Below are 22,097 nucleotides of genomic sequence, written 5' to 3' on the forward strand. Positions count from 1 at the left end.
TATATCCCAGATGATTCAATCAAGCTAGTTAACTCATTCACATTTCCAGGATATACCAGAGTGTAAATGTTAGTTAACAGTTGGGTTTGAACTTAAGTTATCCAGTTGCGAGTCTGAACATTGCATTTATCTGACATTGCAACCTGACTGTTGTTTTTATCTTACTGCCCATCAATTGTCTGAAACCCCCAATCACAGAAGAGCCTGGCAATCTAATTCTGAGAGCATTAGTCTAAGCTGATAGCTTTCATGTTAATTATCCTAAACCTTATGTAACTAATAGAAAAATCATTTTATTAATCCTTTTTTTTAAAATCAGTATATCTTCAATGAACATATTTGCACCATAATAGCATGTAAGATGATAAATACAAGAGTCACTGTACATATCTGGAATAAAATCCCAAAGCAAATACACGAACCTGTAATTTCACAGTTTATATAAATTTTAAATATGGGCAATGTTCAATCATATAATTAGATCACTGAAAAATGCAAAGATAAAAAGCTACATATCAGCAATTATATTATCTCAGGCAGTATTTCCTGCCAAAGTTTCTACTACACCTGACATACACATTTCAAACATTGAATTTAGAATTTAACTTGTAGCTGCTGCAATCCTGTATAGAAAGAACATGCCTACTAACAACGAACTGTCATTCCAGGCAACCTATATTTGGAAATAAATTCAATTCTGTAGTTAGAGGTTTGAGATTCCTAAAAAGATATTTTTTAAATGGTAACTTTGCTGTGAGTGAACATTTATGACTTGACTGCTCTTACTGCATATTGTAACAGGACTAAGACCTCACACTATATGTTTATAAAATGTATAATATATATCCTCAGAACTAATTTCTAGAATTTTAAAGCTGTACAATGACCTTTTAAAATGGCTGTGAACCCTTGAACAATAAGAGTTATTCGGTGGTATTGCAGAAACTTATGCCCCATTATCTCTGAAGAGACACTGACCACCCCTGTGGGCTGCAGAGACCAAATTCAAAGGGAATTATACAAAGGCCATCTACATTTCATAAGCCTGGCCAGCAGGAGTCAATTTGTCTGCTAGGGCAAAGGACCCTGCAACCTTCCATTAAGACTTAATGGGTGGAACATTAGCAATCCTAAGTACCCAGACAGAAGCACATACAGCCTTTGTCAAAGCCAAAGTGGAGAGGTGGGAATCATATGATGTGACACCCCTCCCCCCATCCCACTAGCTGGTGGCATGTGTAATATTGCCTTGTGGAGTTGCAAAGCTCAGACTGCCATCTTTCCATCTACCAAGCAGCAGCACAGAAAAGGGGCACTGTCCAGGTTTGAAGGGTTTGGAAGCCTGGCCCTATCTACACTGTTTCCACTGGAACTTCCTAAGTGCTATACCAATTCCAAAAAGACTACTTCATCTCTACGTGCCTATCTCATCGTGGAAGTTATCTCTACTAGAAAAGTGAATTATTCAGCATTAGCTTTCAACCTACCAACCTCTGTGAAGGAATACACCATTGGATTTTGATTCTGGACTCTGGACTCACGTGAAACAATAATTATTTCCTCTGTAATCTTTGCCCTGTAAATCTTTCTTTCTCTATCCCACTTTTATTGTATGAGTGCACAGGGGCCTACATTGCAACCACCCTTCCACCTCCACCCCCTCCCCACACCCGCATTTTGAGTGTGTGCAAATAAACTAACCCCCTGAGTTCATCCTACCACAAGCTTTAGAAATTAGATCACACTAAAACTGAGGGGTTGGTAAATATGCCACCGCTTATAAAGAGGGAAACAAATCAAAAACGCTTTTCTGTTCATGAATGGGTGATAAGAGGACAAATCTGGGCTGTTTAAGTTAACCCCCCCACTCCCTCCCCTGTCCATAACAATATGGCATTTGGGATTCTTTGAGAAGGATGCAGGAGTCATTAATCAATTAAAAAAGACCTGTCTATAATATATTAACAATCTTATATCTGTGTATATTTCCTGCCAGCTTTCTGTCCTTTAATTCCAATGCCCACAAATAATGAAAATCATCTATGTGGACTGTGACTTGTAATTATACCCTCCTGCCAGTTAAGGCATTGTGAGGCCACGACTGGTGAAGGCTGTCTCAACAGTGTGACAAGTTCACATAAGCAATTTTCTAAGTAAATATGGACCATAGAATTTATATTAGAATGTAAAAAGGTTGGAACGTATGACTTTAAAAAGGAGACTGAATTATGTCTGCATAGCTTGGTCCAGTCACCACTGCTCTGTAATCCTGTTTCACTTCAAAATTGTAATTGGTCTTCACTCCCCATGTGTAATATTTTGAGTATTGCCATCAAAAAGAGATATGCTGTCAAAACTTTTTGTCTTGCACTCAGCAGGACAGATTTGCAAGAATACCAAGGGAAGAAATTTCCCCCTGTCAGGAGGGAAGTGCAGAAGTGGGCGTGCACAGGCATGTGCGTGAAAGAGTGCACTCATCTCCCTGAGGCTGAGTGCTGCTTCAGGGAGATCAGTGCCAAATTAAAAAATGGTAAATGTACAAAAATAAAATGTCCCTTACATGTCCCCTCATGTGACACTGTCACATGAGTTGGGACATGTCCATCACCTTTAGTCAAACTTTTATTACATTTTTAAAAACACTCATGAAACCCCATCCTGCCCGTGGATAAGGTTTCGTGCTTTTTTTGAAGCCCGCCAGGGCTCCCGGCCTGCCCGCCAAACTTAAGTTTGGACGGGAAGGTCCATTAATTACTTCAATTAGTTTTTAAATGGCCTCAATGGGCCATTGACAGGTCAGTGAGCACACAGCTGTTTTGGCTGCACCCCCGCCGACCTGAAAATGGAAGTGACGCAGGACAACGTCGGGAGTTCTGCCCGACATCATCCTGCATCATTTTACATGTCAGCGAGCAGGCCCAGCACCCCCACTCACCGACAAGATTAGACGCCAACTTTCAAAACTGGGAATAGGAAGTTCTGAGTAGTATTATAAGCACAAATGGACACATTAATACCTTTTTGTACATATTAATAATTCACAGCAATCACTTTTTCCCAAGAGTTTTTTTTTTGTGTAGTAATTACTGCCATTGTGGTTATTTACCCAAGGAAGAAAATTGGAAATGCTTGTGATTTGGGGAGTAGTTAAGCTATTAATCAGAACTGCACATAATTAAAGTACCATCCAGCAGCAATATCACCATCCGCCAATAAAACCAACAATTTATTGTTGTTATTACCACTGGCCAAACATATGCAATAATATAATTGGTATTGTTCAATATATCTGGATCTTACACATTGTGGTAAGTTATCTTCTCAAATAGATTTAACACAACTAATCACTTTCAGTTGTCCTTTTGTGCATGTTCGACCAAAGACAAATTAAATAAAATTAATCACATGTAAAAGCACAGGATAAATAAAAAATGCTACCAGCTTGAATAGCTCTGTAAGGACATTGAAGAATATACAGGTAAATTACTACATACTCCATGAAAACAGTGTGAAGTGCACCTGCAATATTAACATCAATTATTTCAGAAATGCTGTTTGAGCTGAAAATAATGATAAAACACTTATAGAATTCCTAAGCAGCCATATCACCATCCACCAATAAAACCAACAATTTATTGTTGTTATTACCACTGCCCAAATCTATACAATAATATAAGTGGTATTGCAGAATGTATCTGGATCCAGATGTTATTATTAAAAGGCACTTAATAGAGAATATATCAGGAACCATTAAAAAGCATTTTTAACCTCCAGGATTTATGCTCACTATATCTCCTGCACAAAAATTATCTACCATTTATTATTGATCATAAAGTAGAGAATATATCAGGAACCATTAAAAAGAAGCATTTTTAACCTCCAGAATTTATGCTCACTATATCTCTTGCAAAAATTATCTACCATTTATTATTGATCATAAAGTCTGTTTTTGTTTTTACATTTATTTATTCCCCCTAATTTAAATAACCTACCTAAGCAATTTACTAATCCTGGGAAAAGACTGTTTAAAGTATTTGTCAACACTGCCCTTAATTTGGTCATGAGGAGCTAAAGGTAGCCTCGAATAACTGAGCTGTCCTCCCATTGGTCTTTGGACTATATCTGATAACAGATGAAATGTGGATCTTTGCATCGCAAATTGTTGCTGCCAACCCATACAGCATCATTCTACGACACAATGGATTGATGTTCCATGTGCCACGATGCAACCATGTCTATATTTCATCGTACCCTTTAGTCAACAGATCAGAAAAAGTGCACTGTGGAATGTTATGGATGTTCTATTTACTAATTTTTAAAAAAAATTTCTACATAATTATCTCCTTTCTGAATGTCAACCTTACCATCGTACAATTATAGCATTAGCTTTTTTCTTAGAGAGTCCAATGTTCTGAGATTAAACAGTGATAGATTCAGCAGTCACCATTACATTCTAATTGATGACTAAATGCATTACTGTATTGAAAGGTGCACAGGACCAACTGATATTTTGAAAGTTTATCTAAAGCACAAGTTAGTGCCCAGGCAAATTGTGGCTGCAAACCCATACAGCACCGTTACATTAGTGGATATTATTCTGAGATGAAAGGTGAGTATTTTGTTGAAATTACGAAAAGGAGACTGGCAAAGAAAGACTTGCATTTATATAGCACCTTTCATGTACACTACATGCCCCGCAGCACTTTACAGCCAATGAAGTAAGAAATGTGGCGGCCAATCTCCTATAATCAGCAATATGATATTGACTAGATAATCTGTTTTTTGTGCTGATGTTTATTGAGGGATAAATACTGGCTAGGGGACAGTGAATAACTCCCTTGCAGAATAGTGCTATACAACCTTTTATATCCACATTAGAGAGCTGATAGGGCCTCAGTTTAATGTTTCAACTGAAAAGCAGTACCTCTGACAGTGCAGTATTTTTTCAGTACTGCACCAGTATCAGCTGCTTAAGTTCCAGAGTGGGACTTGAACCCACGACCTTCTGACTTTGAGGCAGAAGTGCCATCAACTGAGCCACAGCTAACACTTTGCATTCTATTAATACCAAGCCAATCATTGGATGCTAAATATGGACATACAAAATTAAAATATCTAATTTTCCAACACCAACACCCTTACTCTAATGGGTAAGGAATTCTTTAAGGATTTTTAATGCATGTGATCCCATTCTCAAGATGGTATAGTAGCAAAAGTATGAATAAAATTAATTATTGAAATCAGTTACCTCATTCAGATAGTTTGGCTCCTGTCTTTATCATTAAGAATGGCAAAAAATAGTAATAAAACTATCATGTGTGTCACTGTCTCACATACTTTCTGAGAAGTAGGGTAAGAGTACAGGTTGGTACGAATATGCAGAAAAAGTAACCATTTAGGAATGGCTCTACCTTGCCCTCTGGGGTGGGGCTGGGAAGCAGGAGGTGTTGTAAAATGAAGCAGGGTGTCAAGCGGGGACCCCGCTGTCCTCCTGTGCCACCACAGCAATACTCTGAATGGCGGGAACTACAGTGGCATGGCTGTCCACCAATTAAACCAATTTATAGGCCAACTGAGAGCCACTTCCTTCCCCCACTGGCTTTTTACCGGAGTTGAGACAGCCCCTCCATCGCCTGGCGAGAGTACCTGGTAAATGGTGGTGCTCTCTCAGTGTGAGTGGGAGTGGCCACTCCGATGGCCCACTCGCTGGCCCTGAGGTAGCACTGGCTGCTCCTGTGGCTCCAAGCCTGCCACCCGAGGCCTCCAATCATCAGGGGCCTGCCTGCCTGGTCCTGCCATGACAAAGAAATAAAGAAACTTACCTGGCCTTCGAGGGCACCTCAACGTGGAAGTGCCCTCTTCTTCTTCCTGTAGCCTCAGCAACGGCCACCTCTGTCAGGTGGCAGTCCCAGCGGCGGTGTCTTAATTGGCCGCTGCCAGTAAAATGCTGCCAAGGCTCCCTCTGCGCTGGTATTCAGTCTCAGCAGTGGGACAACCCTGGAGTTAAGAAATTTCCAGCCATATTGCCAGTGCAGACTAAATTGAAGTCTTGTTTCTTCAATAAAATATCTTTCTATTATATGTTCATTTATACATACTTTATTTGACAAAATGTTCAAAGTAAATTTGCAATGTGGACAATTGGGAGTAGCAGTTATTCCAGATGAATGCATACAGCCTGTTCTGTGCTACATCCATCAATGTCAGGGAGAGGTATTTTAAAAGGCCTGTTTTGCGCCATCATGATGTTAATTGACAGAATCAGACATACATTGAGGAATAATCACATGTATGCCTTCTAAAACACTGTATCAGTAGCATATCAACATGATTATATGGGCTAAAGGGATCACTGTAAAACAGTTCCTTCCATCGACCAGCTGGTTACGTGGGTGGTTAATGCAGTAAGGGTGCTCTGAAGCAGAAAATGCACTGACACAGCCATTGCATGTAAACACACTGTATGTTTGTTGTTAAACCAGATTAAACTAATTACATTGGGGATAAATAACTTGGCTGATGTCATAAATTCTGGGTGTACACAGAAATCCAAATCATCGTGTTCCACTCTTTAACATAATTAATTTTTGTTTAGTTGGCTATGTTTAGATGTTAAAGGCTCTTTAATCATTAGCTATGCTGCCATGTAACTTTGACACAAAAGGGGATTGTTTTAAAACACAAAGGTGCTGTCATTTCAGAGTTATAATGAAGCAAAGCGACCAGAGGAGAGGTTTGAAAAAAATATGTATTCAATTGCACATACGTGCAAATTAAGTTACTACAAAATTAGAAACGGAAAGGTTCTACGTTTGAAAGAATGAGAATCCGGACTAATGCCATTCATACAACACAACCTGTTATTCCACCTTAACTCCGTTTGTAAATGTACCAATAATTCACAATTAGTAAGGGAACTCCATACGCTTGATAGACAAGTGAATGCAGCAAACTAATTTTTTAAAAATGAAGAAACTACCGTTTGTTCCCTTCCTATTCATCATTATAATATCCATGCTGATTTAGTTTTAACATACAAAGGGGTATTTTCATTGTGGTTTGTTTCAGTGCCTCGTTGTTAATACATCAAATCTACCGTGAACGTCCTTATTAAATCTGGACAAGACACCTATTGCCCTTTACTGATTTTTATAGGCATCTTTAATGCTCACGGGAACAGGGCTTGATGGTAGCTTTTCCTCACGCTCCCTATTATTATTTCACACAGATTCGACCTCGGCTCTTTTAAGACCGGTCTGAACTCAGCCACTTGAATACTACCATTTAAACCTGCATTGTGTCCCTATAGCAACAGGGAAAGGTGCACTTTTAAATCCAGCCAGTGGAAGGCACCAACGGCTCCTTCATTTCTAGAGGACGTACCTGGTTTCTGGGAACAAACTAAAGCAATAACACCGGCGTGTTCATGCAAAACACTGGAAAATGGGTTGTTGGTGTTTAACGAACGGGGATGGCTCAGCTGCATAACTGGGTAACCTCGCCCCGCGATTAGAAAACGATCTTAATTCCTGCTTCCATCCCCGTCATCGCTTGCGATAACCATTTCCCTCCATTCTATACTAACTGCAATGCCTTCTCAAATGTCACTGAACTGTGCCAGCAACTGGAATATGTAAGGACGGCAGCGCGCAGGCATCAAGTGACTTTCCAGACACAGTAAATAAGCAGCTCCTTTCCCCTTGTTTCGGTCGGTGGCGCCTGACTGGGGAGTCACCGCGTTTAAATGTGGGACAATACCCATCGCCGTTAGCATTCGCTCGGCAATAGTGGCTTCTGGTTTATTTTCGAGTCACTCTGCGCAGGCAACCATCAGATGTTTAATGTGACATTAAACTTATTTTTATTTGTCTGCAGCCCACTGCGCTCCTGATGAAATTAACTGAATTTAAATATTGACTGAGAATCGCAGATATGAAAATAAACGCCAATGACATTTAATTGGAGGAGACAGGCTGGAGACTGAGAGATGTCCCTGTGGTCGGTTGATAGATGCAGCAATTGTTCCCTATTTCCTCTGATTAAATTATTATTCATATCGAAGGCAAGTGAAGCTTGTGCGTTGCCCTATTAGAATTTCAAGCAAGATTTCTGTCTGCATTATAAAAGGATGCACATAAACCGCTTTATATTCAGTGATGTACAGTAAAATAATCCCGTTTCTCCCTATTGTGGTCAAATCCGAGGTGTACACTAACATGTGAACATTGATGGGGAAATCCTGGACAGCAGTTTTTAACCATTTCTCCCCCTGTGCTGCGCGACTTAAATTCCCCCGTCAAACCCCCAGCGCAGAATGAACTGTTTGTTCGCTCTCTACCCCATGCAGGATGCATTGGAAAGCGGGAGGTTTTATTCCAACGCCGGTTTATCAACATCTCAGCGCAACTCTCAGAGGGTGTCCTGTCCCATGTTCAAGGGATTTGCATCAGTCACTCATCTCAATCTGCAGTTTAATATTAAATGGAACCTACACGCTTCGAGTCTACTGACTGTTTAAAAAAGTTAACTACGAACACGGACTGGCGGGGACAGGTCTGTTTCACCAAAATTAGATGTTCGCAACTGTTAACGTAGGTCAGAGCTGACATTCTGATGTGTACAGGTACAACACCTTCCCTTACAGGGTAAACTGTTGCTAAACTGGTGACTGGGCTAAATACTGGGAGATTTTTACTCCCCACTCCCTGAAAGAGATTGCATAATTTCCTCATCTGTAGCCCTGTCATCTCTGCACAGATCTGTGGTCCGTATTTGCTATACGCACATAGACACACACACCTCACACACATACACATACACACATTGACAGACACACTTCTCACAAACACATAGACACACACACACATATACACACCTCACACAGACACATACACACCCAGGCACACACGCCTCACACAGACATATACATAGACACATACACCTTACACACACATATACACACCACACAGACATACACGCACACACCTCACACAGGCGCACACATACACAGACACGCACACATAGATGCATTCCTCACACACATACACCTCTCATACACACAGACACACACACCTCACACAAACATACACACACCTCACACACACACACACATAGACGCACACACAGACATATACATAGACACATACACCTTACACACACATATACACACCACACAGACATACACGCACACACCTCACACAGGCGCACACATACACAGACACGCACACATAGATGCATTCCTCACACACATACACCTCTCATACACACAGACACACACACCTCACACAAACATACACACACCTCACACACACACACACATAGACGCACACACAGACATATACATAGACACATACACCTTACACACACAGACACACACATCACGCAGACGCACACATAAACCTCACACACGGGGTTTATGGAAGAACGCGAGTAAAGGTTTCCTCGAAATGTTAAACATCTGCTTTCATCTTCCGAAGCAAAGGATGCCCGCACTGCATGGTGAAACCCAGCAGCGTGTCCGCGTAAAATGTGAAGGATTGCAGTGAGGGACTCAGTGGGACGAGGGCTGAAAGATGTTTCCAATCTCATGACAGTGAAGACTGGGGGAAATGGAAGCCGCGCGCGGTTGGAATGAATGGAATTGGAACCAAACGCCGCAAGATCCGAGACCCTTGCCCAGGGTTCAGTAAAAAAGACCCAAGCTATTCACTTTTCATCATGCTCTCACTTTACCGAAACCAACAGGGCAGCGTTACTCCCACAGGCCTGGATTAACCATTGAATAATGCCAGCGTGTATCACAGTGAAAAGTTCCGTTTATCTCAAGCATTTGTTTGAAAGCGCATTAAGCAGTACATTTTATACGTCTAGATTTTAAAATCAAACCATACGTTGCCTAACAAACCCATTTAGAAGGGGGGGAAGCAGGAAGCTTTGGATCGGGCCCGGTTAGAAGTCGCTGTCAGGCTTCTCGACCTCGCAAGATTACTGTGGTCCGGTAACACCGCCGTTTGGCTGTGTTTATTAACATTGGAAATTAACGAATTATTCCCCGTGCGCTTCAGCTCAACTTTTTCCAGTTATGATAATAACATATTAAATGACTTTGTACTCATGACCGTTAAAGCTGATAAAGTGGAAGATGCGGCAGTCGGACTATCTAGAATTTACTGTGTTGACCTGCTGCAGTAAATAAGCGCCACGTGTCAAAGTTACTTAATACGGACAAAGCAGGTAAGATTCAGTGTCAAGTCTGAATTCCGCCCATTTGAGGATGGGTGAAAGCGGGATATTGCTCTAACACCACATTCACATTGCAAGCACATCAGCGCTGCCCACTTCCCCTCAGTTGACTGAGTTTTTTTCTCTCTCTCTGCAAGTAGACAGGTCAATACACAACTTGAGTACATTTCGCACTTTAGCTATATCTGACCGCTCAGTATTGTGTTTGTAGCCGAGCTCCTCCAATGACAGGCAGGAAACTCGTGTTTTACCATTAATACTTCATATGTGAAGCCATTTGTCGACTAATCAGGCGTTGCAACCAAATAATAATAAAAAAAACTGTTACTCACTGCAGTATGCGATGAGGAGACTCGCCAGAATGATGATTACCCAGAAAGTTGAGGGCACACTTGGCCAAGTGTTGGCATCCTTACGGGTGTTTGTTGGAGCCATGGGAGGGGAGGGGAGAGGGGGGTGGGGGCTCACTGAGTTCGGGTTCACTAACCAATTCTCCTCTCCACTGGGGACCTTCCTCCTTGTGTAATCCCTACCATTTTCCCCCTGGAAGATCGTTGCTCAGCATTCCCTGCCGACTTCCGCGAACCATCTCCAACAGAATTCCCACTTTCGGCTTGGACTTACACTTGCTTTTTCGATATTCAACCACAGTCAGGGCCGACCGTCGCGTCTGTGCTCCCACGGTGCCTTTACAAAATATGACAGAAATACCTGTAAATGATTCCCCGCGACTGTTTTTTTTATTCACATTTATTCAAATTCCTTGCTGATGAATAGGGTTGATCATTGGCGAGAGAGAGAGAGAGAGAGAGGGGGGGAAGCCCCGGGGCTGGGCTGCTTCGCAGCTCAAGGTGTTCTGGATAGGTGACACTTTTTGTAGACCTTATAAAACATCCCAAGACGCTGGGGGCTGAAAACGAGCTCCGTAATGACAGTGACTTGTAACCCCTTTAAAGACAAAGAGCTGGGATCAGTTGGAAATCTCTCACACACACACACATACACACACAGGTTAGAACACCAGCTATAAAACCGAGAGCCTTGGTGCCCGAGGATGGCGATACATACACACACACACACATACACACAGCAGAAGGCAGGAGGCTTGCAGGAGCACACCAGGGAAATGTCCGTCCACCAGCAGATGTGGGAGCCCCTTCCCAAAACCTCCCAGCCGAGGAGATGAAGACCCCCTCCCCTCTCCTCTCCTCCTCCCACTGCCCCGTTGCCCGGACGTGGAGGCGAACAGTTGAGTGATCGCTCAGTCCGTGCGCTTTCCTGCTGCCTTCAAGAGGGACGGCGATGATCCAAAGTTTCCCAGGTGTTTCAGGAGGGCTCTTGTCAGGAACACTCAAGTCTTCCCGGCTGGAGCGGAGAATTCAAGCCTCTCGCAGCTTCTGACGCAGCCAAGTCTTAAAGCAAGGATCTACTGTACCCGAGCACACTCACAAAAGTAAGACTGGGAATGATCATTTTAAAACATACTTTTTTTTAAGACAAACGCGATTCGATGGAAACATTTCAATCGCATTTAATATGCACTACAGTGACACATGGGAGCTGGATTCCGGGAGATTTTGAGAAGGGTCTTTTCAGATTGCACAGCTGGGGACAATGTTAAGAACCAAGAAAATGGTCTCACTGGTAGAAAAAAACGCCTTTAAATATAGAACAGTTTGTACCTAATCGTTTTAACAGCTGGGCAGACATGAGGCACACGAGGTAGAGGGATACTCGAATTATAAAGCTTGAAGCAAACAATTCTGAATGGTTTTCCGCCCTGATATATTAAATTGAAAGAGTTACAGCCAGGTATCACTGGTGCACATCACAGATATACTGGTGCCAATGCTCAGATATGTGGTAGGCTATCATTCTGCAGGCAGTCTTGACAGAACACGTATTATAGACAGGCTATGATGATTTGAAGTGTCTGCCCTGCAATAAATCCGTCAGCTCTGTCACTCAGCCCAAATTAGGCTCCTTGTTTGGAGAGAGGATATTTACTTGATACTGCTCAGGCAGTTTGTAAGAGTGATTGAGTCATATGATGTCATCTCCACCACAATTGGACAGCAGGCCATGCAGTAGCAATGACGTCATCACCGAAGAGGAGTTATAATGTGTTCTGTTTTCTAGCTTGCAAGAAAAAAATAGATCCAACAGTACCTTTAATATTTTCATTATGGAAGCAGAGGGACTGCAGAACCTTTCTGTATCAATGTTTCATCAGTGAGTATCACCCAGTCACTCTTCAATGAGATCTAATGTATCCATTATAAAAACACACCCATCATTGAAAGTGCTAATACATCTGATGCGTTCATGCTATTATCACAATGTGCAATAATATGTCATCAATCAGTAGCCCTGACCTGAGCATTGCCTTGTTCATGGGTTACAGGCGGGTCACTTGTTGACTGACTGATCACTATGTTGGCTGTCTATTGGAACCAATAAAGGTTAGAAGCATGAATAGATTGATGTTTATGCATGTTGCTAAGGAAACATATCATCAGCAGGAATTGTGTAGCTGCCTGAAGTAGGATATGCTCAAATTGTGTTAGGATATGTGCTCACTCTGTGGCTCTTGTTTGAAGCAAAGTATTCAAATCCACAAAAGATGTGCTTGGCTGAAAATATTGATTGTTGTAAATTATCTAGATGTCTTTCAGTGGATCTGCCAATTATAGATCAGAATATATATTATCGGTGTAATTGCACAGTCCACAGGAATGCTATTTGGTACATGTGAAATAACAGCTAATGTAGCAATAGTACATGGTTATTCCAGGATTGATTTAAACGTGCTCAGATGGGATGCAGATTAGTACCTCTTTGTGATCTCAAGTCAGCCATGAGAGAATAAATGATGCTTTGAAAGAATCAATATTTCACTGGATCATAAGTATATGGTGATCAAGGAAGCATTCAGTAATGTGGCAGGTTAGCATCTTGATGTCAATTTCTCAAGCAGTAATGACTGTAGACGGATTGGTGATGAGGTAAAGGCAATGAACAGAGGTGAGGCGCTTTCTCTCAATTAAGGAGAAAAAAAATCAAAGAGTGAGTTAACTCAAACTATTCTCACACAGTTTCAAACTTCCAGTTACAGAGCAGCATGAGGAGGGAAACCCAGGTGACATGGGTGAACTCCAAATTGGGATTGGGTGGGAGGGGGGACTACTGAAAATAATAGAGGAGAAAATATAGGATTCTCTTCAGACTCCACTTCAAATCTGGGTACCTATTGAATAAATAAAACATGTCACCAACAACAGCAAGTTCTCACCATGTCTTCCATGTGTCATCACAAGACACCAAAGGTAATCATGAAATTACACACAGTCACATTTAGAACAACTACTCAGTGAATTGAGGGGGGTGGGGTAGGTTCAATTGTTGCTTTCCAAAGCAAATTGGATAAACACTTAGGAGAAAAATGTGCAGGGATCTGGGAGAAAGGTCAGGGAGTACGGCTAACTGGATTGCTCTTTGAGAAAGTCAGTGCAGACTCAATGAGCTGAATGGCCTCCTTCTTTGGGGTATTCGAGGATTCAAAGGATTTGAGCTGAGGTGGATGCTTCAAGGTGATTGCAGAGGTGAATGGGCAACACCAGGAAGGGATCTGTAAAAAGAACCAAGAACTTGAATTCAATGTGCATGGGGACAGGGGGAACTATAAAGAGAAGGCTAAGAATGAACAGAATCCAGTGCAGAGAAGAAATGTAGACAGCAGAAATTTGTTGAAGACTTTTGTAAGGTTATATCTGGAAGCCGAATAAGGCAGGCAAGCACTGAAGAAATTGAGTCTGGAGGTAACAATAAGATTTCGCTGATGGTGATGAAGTGTTAAGGATGGAGGACCTGATGTTGCAAAGATAAAAACAGATCTTGGTAAAAAAAAATAGGATATGGATTTGAAACTCAGCTTATAGTCATACTGAGATTGTAAATTTTCTCATTCAGCTTTAGTGGGTAACTGGGGAAAAGGAAGGAATTGAGGCAAGAGTAACAAGGAGGATTGATGAGGGTAGTGCAGTGGATGTTGTCTACATGGATTATAGTAAGGCATTTCACAAGGTCCCACATGGCAGACTGGTCAGAAAAGTGAGATCCCATGGGATACAGGGGAAGGTGGCAAGTTGGATCCAAAATTGGCTCAGTGACAGGAAACAAAGACTAATGTCAATGGATGTTTTTGCGAGTGGAAAGCGGTTTCCAGTGGCATTCCACAGGGCTCAGGGTTAGGGCCCTTGTTATTTGTTGTATATATTAATGATTTGGACTTAAATGTGGAAGGCATGATTGGGAAATTTGCAGATGACACAAAAATTGGCTACGTAGTTGATAATGAAGAGGATGGCTGTTGTCTCCAGAATGATATCAATGGTTTGGTTGAGTGGGCAGAAATGTGGCAAATGAAATTCAATCTGAAACATTGTGAGGCAATGCATTTGGGAAGGACAAATAAAGCAAGGGAATACTCAATAAACGGGAGGATATTTAGAGGGGTTGAGGAAGTGAGAGACCTTGGAGTGCATGTCCACAGGTCCCTGAAGATGGCAGGACAGATGGATAAGGTGATAAAGAAAGCATATGGAATGCTTTCCTTTATTGGATGAGGCATTGAATAAAAAAGTAAGGATATAATGCTGGAACTGTATAAAACACTGGTTAGGACACAGCTGGAATTTTGTGTGCAGTTCTGGTCACCACATTACAGGAAGGACATAATTGCTCTGGAAAGAGTACAGAGGAGATTTACAAGAACATTGCTAGGGCTTGAAAATGCAGCTATGAAGAAAGATTGGATAGGCTAGGGCTGTTTTCCTTAGAACAAAGGAAGCTGCGGGGTGACCTAATTGAGGTGTACAAAATTACGAGGGGCCAAGATAGGGTAGAGAGGAAAGGCCTGTTTCCCCTCGTCAATTACTGGGGGCATAGATTTAAGGTGATTGGTAGAAGGATTAGAAGGGACATGAGGAAAAGGTTTTTCACCCAGAGGTAGTGGGCGTCTGGAATTCACTGCCTAAATTGGTGATTGGGGCTGAAATGCTCAACTCATTTAAAAGGTATATGGATCTGTACCTGAAGTGCAGTAACCTGCAACGCTACAGACCAGGTGCTGGAAAGTAAAATTAAAAATTCTCTTTTTTGACCAGCGCAGACACAATGAGCTGAATGGGCCTTTTTCTGTGCCGTAAATTTTCTATGGTTCTATGGGAACAAATAAGAGGGCTCTGGTCTATCTGATGTTTCCTACTTAAATAATGTTTAAATGTTGTTTAAACATTGCTAGCGTTGTCTTTTAAATTCCAATTAGTTCATCTAAAACACATTTAGAATTAGGAACTACTGTTTAATCAACATCACCATTTTCCCTGAACTCAAAACTTAAGTTATTATTTACTTTGTAAAAATAACATTAGTTAAATATTACAATATTTATTTCTGTGAGAAAACGTATTCTTAAAGCCAAGATAAAACTGAAAACATCAGGGCAGAAGACCATTAGTTGAACTGAAATCCAACTGCCTTCGTTTATGACTGGAGAGATTATCATGTATATTAATTCTCAACTGCAAATGATTACATTTATTTTGAATTTTAATTCTGGCCTCTTCTGCATTCCTAATTATAATTGCTCCACCATTGGTGGCTATGCCTAAGCCCCATACTCTGGAATTCCATCCCTACATCTCTCCACTTCTCTATCTTGCTTTCATTCTTTAAGACTCTTCTTGAAACATACCTCTTAGACCAAGCTTTTAATCATCTGACGTAATATCTCCTTATGTGACTCTGCGTCTTACTTTGTTTTATAATGATCCTGTGCAGCACCTTGGGGTGTATCGTTACATTAAAGGCCCTCTATAAATATAAGTTGTTGTTGTTGTGGTATATTCCTAAGATTATTCACTTCTTTTTTGAAATGATGGTAGAAGGGCAAAATGTAATTATCCACAAAAAGATGATAACAATTGTGGTTGGCTATCCCTCAATTCAAGGATGGCATCATTCAGCATTGGAAGTTTCTGCCATGGGTCTTCATGTGACTGAATAGGCCAGTTCTCGCCCCACAGATCTTTGGGCACATGGAGCAGGATGTCCCACAGGATCGGGGGTGCAGGATTTGCTTTCTTTTCTTTCCTTCTCTGGTGCCGCTCTGCCTCATCATTAAAGCATTAGGACTCAAAGCGTGATGCAGCTTGATGGACAAATTGTTGCTATTTTGAACGATTGGTAGCAAGCTCCTCCCAGTCATTAATGTCAATGCTGCTGTGCTTCAAGGAGAGCTTCAGAGTGTCTCTGAACAGTTTTCTTTGTCCTCCTTGGAACATTGGCCATTTGAAAGTTGAGAAAACTGGACTTGGCAGGGGAGTTGGATTTCCGCCATCCAGATATAGTTTCTAGTCCTTGAATTTATTTTATAGGAGTTTTGGCTGAATGTTTGTGGACCTGGCTTCAAGAAGGACGCTAGCGTTTATTCGATGGTCCTCCCATTGAATCCGGAGGATGTGGTAGATGCATTGCTGATGGAATTTCTCCAGTGCCCTTATGTGTTGCTGGCAGACAATTCAGGTCTTTCTGCAGTACATTAGCATGGGGATAGCAATTTTTCTGTACACTAAGATTGGTGTTGATTGGTGGAGATCTTTGTTGTCAAACACTCTTTGCCGTAGGCCAGCATTTCTTGCCCATCCCTAATTGCCCATGAGAAGGTGATGGTAAACTACCTTCCAGCATTTTCTGTTTTTATTTCAGATTTCCAGCATCCACAGCATTTTGCTTTTGTATGAATGTTAAAACCTATACTGAATTTTGGACATTTTACATTCAACAGCACTTTTACTGTTTTAATATAACTTTATGCCGGCATTAAAATCCTTATGCAATTTGATAATGAGAAAATTAATGTTTGAAATTAAAAAGAAATAAGATTAACAAGTTTTATTCAATAATTTGAACCATAAACTTTAATATGGTAGTTAAATGTTGCTTCTTATACAACACATCTCACTCTCAGCACTGCTGGATAAGATTGTTTTCCTGATAAGTTGCTTTCTATATTCAAGATCAAGCCAAGACCAGAGAATACACAGCCTAGAAGAAGTCAAATGCTGATTTCAGTCAAACATGATTGTGGTTGAGTGTTCATTAATTCCGGTTTCTGTTCCAGCTGAGGTAGACTTGGAATTTGGCTCCTCGTCCTGCCCCTGAGAGTGGAAGGCAATAGCAAACCACACTGGAGTAGAAACTGCCAAGGAAACCGCTCAGGATGAAGCATCTGCAGACAATGAGCCAAGGACCTGCCTTCGGGCAGAGCACACATAAATAAATAATTCATTCATTCCCCTAGAACGCAGTTACAATTGTCAATCGACCTCTGAGGTTTCTGTCTTTGACATTATGTGTTACCCTATTTTACGCTATTAAGACTAAAAAGCCCTAAAACCTAATCAAATCTTAAAAGCCATTTTCAGTAAGCTAATAAACATCTGGGAAAACTGATTTTTGTCTATCACCCATTGTTTTCTGAAAATGATAGATGAGGCAAACAAAAGAATATTACTTATAGCATATAAATATTGACAATTTACAGTATCACAAAACAAGTACAAGAGCATTATAAGGTTAACTGCTGCAGACGCATCTGTCCATGACAGTATTGGTAGGAATGACCACTGCACAGTTGTTGTGGAGATGGAGTCCTGCCTTCACAATGAGGATACCCTCCGTAGTGTTGTGTGGCACAACTACTGTGCTAAATGGGATAGATTTCAAAAGGATCTAGCAACTCAAGACTGGGCATCTATGAAGTGCTGTGGACCATCAGCAGCAGCAGAATTGTACTTGAACACAATCTAACCTCGTGGCCCAGCATATATCCCCCTCTACCATTACCATCAAGCCAGGGGATCAACCCTGGTTCAATGAAGAATGCAGGAGGGCATGTCAGGAGCAACACCAGGCATACATAAAAATGAATTGTCAACCTGGTAATGCAAAACCACAGGACTACTTGCGTGCCAAACAGCATAAGCAGCAAATGATAGACAGGGCTAAGCGATCCCACAACCAACGGATCAGATCTAAGCTCTGCAGTCCTGCCACATGCAGTCATGAATGTTTTTTTAATTCATTCATGGGATGTGGGCTTCGCTGACTGGGCCAGCATTTATTGCCCATCCCTGTTTGCCCTTGAGAAGGTGGTGGTGAGCTGCCTTCTTGAACCGCTGCATTCCCTGTGGTGAGGGTACACCCACAGTGCTGTTAGGGAGGGAGTTCCAGGATTTTGACCCATCCACAGTGAAGGAACAGCAATATATTTCCAAGTCAGGATGGTGAGTGACTTGGAGGGGAACTTCCAGGTGTTGGTGTTCCCATCTATCTGCTGCCCTTGTCCTTCTAGGTGGTAGTGGTTGTGGGTTTGGAAGATGCTGTCAAAGGAGCCTTGGTGAGTTCCTGCAGTGCATCTTGTAGGTGGTACACACTGCTACTATTGTGTGTTGGTGGTGGAGGGAGTGAATGTATGTGGATCTGGTGCAAATCAAGCAGGCTGCTCTGTCCTGGATGGTGTCAAGCTTCTTGAGTGTTGTGGGAGCTGCACTCATTCAGGAAAGTGTGGAGTACTCTATCACACTCTTGACTTGTGTCTTGTAGATGGTGGACAGAGTTTGGGGAGTCAAGAGATGAGTTACTCATCACAGGATTCCTAGCCCCTGACCTGCTCTTGTAGCCACAGTATTTATGTGGCTAGTCCAGCTCAGTTTCTGGTCAATGGTAACCCCCTAGGGTGTTGATAGTGGGGGATTCAGTGATGGTAATGCCATTGATCATCAAGGGGCGATGGTTGGATTCTCTCTTGTTGGAGATGGTCATTGCCCGACACTTGTGTGGTGCGAATGTTACTTGCCACTTGTCAATCCAAGCCTGGATATTCTCCAGGTCTTGCTGCATTTGGACATGGGCTGCTTCAGTATCTGGGGAGTCACGAATGGTGCTGAGCATGATACAATCATCAGTGAACATCCCCACTTTTGACTTTATAATGGAAGGAAGGTCATTAATGAAGCAGCTGAAGATGGTTGGGCTGAGGACACTACCCTGAGGAATTGTTGCGCTGATGTCTGAAGCTGAGATGACTGACCTCCAACAACCACAACCATTTTACATTGTGCTATGTATGACTCCAACCAGCAGAGAATTTTGCCCCTGATTCCCATTGACTCCAGTTTTGCTAGAGCTCCTTGAAGCCACACTCTGTCAAATGCGGCCTTGATATCAAGGGCAGCCATTCTCACCTCACCTCACCTCGAGAGTTCAGCTCTTTTGTCCATGTTTGAACCAAGGCTGTAATGAGGTCAGGAGCTGAGTGTCCCTCGCGGAACCCAACTGGGCATCGGTTATTGCTAAACAAGTGCCTCTTGATAGCACTGTTGATGACCCCTTCCATTACTTTACCGATGATGGAGTAGACAGATGGGGCGGTAATTGGCTGGATTGCATTTGTCCTGATTTTTGTGTACAGGACATATCTCTGCAATTTTACAAATAGCTGGGTAAATGTCAGTGTTGTAGCTGTACTGGAACAGCTTGGCTAGGGCCGCAGCAAGTTCTGGAGCAGAAGTCTTCAGTGCCATTGCCGGAATATTGTCAGGGCCAATATCCTTTGCAGTATCCAGTGCCTTCAGCCATTTCTTGATATGTGGAATGAATTGAATTGGCTGAGGACTGGCATCTATGATGCTGGGGACCACCGAAGGAGGCCGAGATGGATCATCCACTCGGCACTTCTGGCTGAAGATTGTAGCAAATGCTTCAGCTTTACTTGTGTGCTGATGTGCTGGGCTCCTCTATCATTGAGGATGGGGATATTTGTGGAGCCTACTCCTCCAGTGAGTTGTTTAATTGTCCACCACCATTCACGACTGGATGTGACAGGACTGCAGAGCTTAGATCTGATCCGTTGGTTGTGGGATCGCTTAGCCCTGTCTACCACTTGCTGCTTATGTTTTTTGGCACACAATTAGTCTGTGTTATAGTTCACCAGGTTGGTGCCTCATTTTTAGGTATGCCTGGTGCTGCTGCTGGCATGCCCTGCACTCTTCATTGAACCAGGGTTGATCCCCTGGCTTGATGGTAATGGTAGAGTGGGGGATATGCCGGGCCTTGAGGTTACAGATTGTATTTGAGTACAATTCTGCTGCTGCTGATGGCCCACAGCACCTCATGGATGCCCAGTCTTGAGTTGCTAGATCTTTTCGAAATCTATCTAATTTAGCATGGTGATACTGCCACACAACACGATGGAGGGTATCCTCAATGTGAAGCTGGGACTTTGTCTCCACAATGACTGTGTGGTGGTCACTCCTACCGATATTGTCATGGACAGGTGCATCTGTGGCAGGCAGGTTGGTGAGGATGAGGTCAAGTATGTTTTTCCCTCTTGTTGGTTCCCTCACCACCTGCCCCAGACCCAGTCTAGCAGCTATGTCATTTAGGACTCAGCGAGCTTGGCCAGTAGCAGTGCTATTGAGCTACTCTTGGCGATGGACATTGAAGTACCCCACCCAGAGTACATTCTGCACCCTTGCCACCATCAGTGCTTCCTTCAAGTGGTGTTCAACATGGAGGAACACTGATTCATCAGCTGAGGGAGGGCAGTACGTGGTAATCAGCAGGAGATTTCCTTGGCCATGTTTGACCTGATGCCATGAGACTTCATGGGGTCCGGAGTTGATGCTGAGGACTCCCAGGGCAACTCCCTCGCGACTGTATACCTCTGTGCTGCCACCTCTGCTGGGTTTGTCCTGCCGGTGGGACAGGACATACCCAGGGATGGTGATGGTGGTGTCTGGGACATTACGGTAAGGTATGATTCCATGAGGATGACTATGTCAGGCTGTTGCTTGACTAGTCTATGAGACAGTTATCCCAATTTTGGCACTAGCCACCAGATGTTAGTCAGGAGGACTTTGCAGGGTTGACAGGGCTGAGATTACCATTGTCATTTCAGGTGCCTAGGTCGATGTTGGATGGTCCATTTGGTTTTGTTCCCTTTTTGTGACTTTGTGGCAGTTTGTTATAACTGAGTGGCTTGCTAGGCCATTTCAGAGAGCATTTTAAGAGTCAACCACATTGCTGTGGATCTGGACTCACATGTAAGCCAGACCAGGTAAGGACAACAGATTTCCTTCCCTAAAGGATATTGGTGGTGGACAAGTAATCAACCCACTGGTGGAGGAGGCTCCACAAATATCCCCATCCTCAATGGTGGAGGAGCACAGCACATCAGTGCAAAAGATAAGGCTGAAGCATTTGCTATAATCTTCAGCCAGGAGTGCCAAGTGGATGATCCATCTTGGCCTCCTCTGAAGGTCCCCAGCATCACAGATGCCAGTCTTCAACCAATTCGATTTACTCCATATGCTATCAAGAAATGGCTGATGGCACTGGATATTGCAAAGGCTATGGGCCCTGACAATATTCCGGCAACTGTATTGAAGACTTGTATTCCAGAACTTTCCACGCCTCTAGCCATGCTGTTCCAGTACAGCTATAACACTGGCATTTACCCAACTATGTGGAAAATTGCCTAGGTATGTCCTGTACTTAAAAAGCTGGACAAGTCCAACATGGCCAATTACCGCCGCATCAGTCTACTCTCCATCATCTGTAAAGTAATGGAAGGGGTAATCAACAATGCTATCAAGCGGCACTTGCTTAGCAATAACCTGCTCACTGATGCCCAGTTTGGATTCTGCCAGGGCCACTCAGCTCCTGACCTCATTACAACCTTGGTTCAAACATGGACAAAAGAGCTGAACCCCCGAGGTAAGGTGAGAGTG

The sequence above is a fragment of the Cetorhinus maximus genome, chromosome 12 (assembly GCF_964194155.1).
Source record: "Cetorhinus maximus chromosome 12, sCetMax3.hap1.1, whole genome shotgun sequence".
NCBI classification, from domain to species: Eukaryota; Metazoa; Chordata; class Chondrichthyes; order Lamniformes; family Cetorhinidae; genus Cetorhinus; species Cetorhinus maximus.